Raw genomic sequence first — 3,052 nt, 5'->3', positions numbered from 1 at the left:
TGTTGGGGAGTGGGGCTGAGAGTCCCGAGCTTGCTGGGCGGATTCTCCCTCTCCCAGCTGGAGGTTCCGGCTGGCTCCTCACGGCACTTTCCTCCCGAGACCACGTGGTTTGAGGGGGGGGAGGAGAGGAGCTTGTCGGGGGGGGGGGGGGGGGGGAGACAGGGCCCGAGTCCTTCCGCCCTAGAACCTCCAAGGTGTTTAGGTGCAGAACTCCCATGGATTGACGGGGAATTAGGCACCTAAAGACCTTTGGGGATCAGAGCCCTGGAGACATTTTTGATTTAATGGCAGCTGAGTCTCTGCACTAGCTAAGCCCCTAACGCCTCCGTCTTCTTCCTCTCCTGGCAGCTCTCGCGAGAATGTCCTGGAGCGATATCCTGTACCCAGACAACCCAGCGAGGCGGGAGAAGGTGGTGCGGTTACACCATCAGCTGATCGACTGCGTAGAGCTCAATTTTGATGCCACCAAGGAGCTGATTGGAGTCTTAAACACACACTGTCAGTACGAGTTGCACCCCATTAAGATGAACAGGAACGGCACCATCCGGGAGAACTGCGACATACTCCTCGCAGCCATGAAGTCCATCAAGACATGCTGCAGGCCATCGACGGAAGGTTGAAGAGCGAACTGGAGCCAGTTCTCTACCGAAAGCTTCACGATTCCCAGGAGACAGATGCCAAGAAGATGCAGATTCTGCGCTCTGTGGCCACGGCAGTGAGCGTCCTCGCTGGGACCCTGGCCATGGGGATCTTCGTCAAGCTGGCGTTATCGCAGGTGGTGACCAGAGTCCTGAGCCAAATTATGATGATCGTGGTCAAGGTCGGTGCCTCCATGATTGGTGCCATGGCTGGCGTGTTACTGGGTGGGGGTGTCGACTTGATTCTCAGCGCGATCCTGGGCACCAGAGAGAGACCGACTGGAGACAGCGATTCGGGAGCTCGAGACACTGGTGAGCGAGTTCAAGCCAGCCTCCAAGGAGTATAACAAAAACATCCAGGAGATCAAATTCACGCTACCAAAGCTGGAGGAGAATCAGCCGCTCAGACGACTCCAGACCAAGCTGCAAGTTACCATTACTTCTAAAAATAAGGCCGTGGGGACCAGCTCCCATCTAGCATGACTTAGCCCAGCATCATTAAAACCAGTACAATAAATGATATCTAGCTCTTACACAGTGCTTTTCATCAGCAGAGCTCAAAGCGCTTCAGGCTTCATTAATGTCTTTATCCTCCCACCACATCTGGGGATAGGGCAGGGCTATTACCCCCATTCTACAGATGGGGAAACTGAGGCCCAGAAATTCAAAGGTATTTAAGCACTCAACTTCCATTCATTTCAGAGCAATTGGCTCAGGCTCTCTGCAGACTCAGGCAACATCAATGATTTCAAGGGAAGCTAGGTGCCTAAAATGACTTGCCCTGTGTTTCTCCTCGCTGGCGGGGAGTCCCCCATCTCCCTGGGACTATGGGCGCCAGGGACAGAAGCCAGAACTGTCACAATAAAGAACTCAACCTACGCAGCTGTCAGCTAAGGGATTTCAGTTCCTCCTTTCTGGCAATTCCAAAGGGAGTTAGGAGCCGAAATACCTCTGAAGGTCGGGACCCTTCTTCCCGGGGCGAAGACGCCACCAGGTGCTTTGGGAATCACCCTCCAGCGCTTTCAAGCACCAGGAAAGAACTCGCTGTGGCAAGTTTGTGGTGCTTTGTTCTTTCCTCTCTCTACACTGAAACTTGCTCAAAACATGCCTGCGCCGGAGATCCAAAAGCCGCCAGCATTCTTATAAGGCCTGGGGCCTTCCTGGGTTTGTCTGGGCACTTTCAGTGCATTGAAATCAGGAAGAGCAGCAGGAAAACATTTTATTGTACGTAACTAGGACCATTGGACTGGCCAGACTGGTTCAGCCCAGAGGCCCTTTGCCCTGTCTCTGATAGTGACGGTACCAGATGGTTCAGAGACGCACGCCGCAGTGGAGCAGACGGACAGACACGTGCAGAAGAACGCCAGCCGGGATCTGTATGCCCACATGGCCTCCCCCTCCCCCCACCTCACTGCAGGAGTAGGGGGCCATCGTCCGGGACTTCCACCAGGCCACCATGGGGATCTTCGGCAGCGTGGGTGGCCCCGTGGCGGCCGTGCTGCTGCGGAACGCCAGCCTCCCCGAGCGGCTGGAGGCGGCTCTGCAGGAGGCAGAGGCCTCCCCGGTGCTGCGCCTGCCAATGGACGCCCGGCGCTGGAGCAGCGAGGAGATCGCCAGGGCTGTGTCCGCTCGTGACGCCTGCAGGGGCCCAGCCGGGGAAACAGCTGATCACGGAGCAGCAGCCGGGAACGGGCGAGGGGCCGGGCCAGAATCCTGCCGGCGTCGCCCATTGACTTGCGCAGGCAAAGCCATGACAGCGCCCCCTCGCCGCGGCACACGCACGGGCAGGCTTTGCCCCGGGCTCTGCACTGGTTACCAAGCCCGGCAGAGCCCAGCGTGTGGGACTGGCAGCCGGGAACCGCAGCTAATAAAGGGAACTGAGCAAAATGGCAGGCCTGAGTCTTACTGGTTTGTCCCGGCTGGCGTGCTGGCCCAATGGCCTTAGAACCAGACTCCCCTCCCGGCCCCTGGGGTAAATCAGGAGTAACATGAAAAATGCTGTTTTCCAAAACAGTTTTTGGGTTCAAATAAAACAAAAACATTCACAATTTTGGTTAAAAAATAGGGCGGGGGGGAAAGCAGCAAATATTCTCCTGCCACGTTTAAAAAACTGCAGCCTCCTGGTTGTTAACTGAAAAACAAAAACCTGAGCCACAAACGTTCTGGTTACAATTATTTTTCCTGCAAATTGTTTTGTGCGGGCGGAGGGGCGGGGGAGGGGGCATTTGATGAAAAAACAAAAGAACAACAAAGTTCATTTTCAAAACCCCTTTTTGGTTAAAAAAAAAACCAGGTGGCGGTTTGGGTTGAAAGTTTGTGGTTTGGGTTTTTTAAAAACTTCCTTTTTTAAAAAACAAAACAAAAAAGAATTGAAAACCTTAACCTGATTTTTCTTTGTTAATTCAAAACTGACA

At 54.3% G+C, this 3,052-nt stretch overlaps 1 pseudogene; it reads left to right on the top strand.

Moving 5' to 3' along the window:
- The first annotated feature begins 359 nt into the window (after positions 1 to 359).
- On the top strand, positions 360 to 1,121 carry LOC112121487 (annotated as a pseudogene).
- Positions 1,122 to 3,052: the final 1,931 nt, after the last annotated feature.

Source organism: Terrapene carolina, unplaced genomic scaffold, assembly GCF_002925995.2.
Source record: "Terrapene carolina triunguis isolate 2854851 unplaced genomic scaffold, T_m_triunguis-2.0 Scaffold16257, whole genome shotgun sequence".
Lineage (NCBI taxonomy): Eukaryota > Metazoa > Chordata > Testudines > Emydidae > Terrapene > Terrapene triunguis.
Note: the sequence above shows the minus strand (reverse complement) of the source record. Positions and strands in the feature narration are given on the sequence as shown.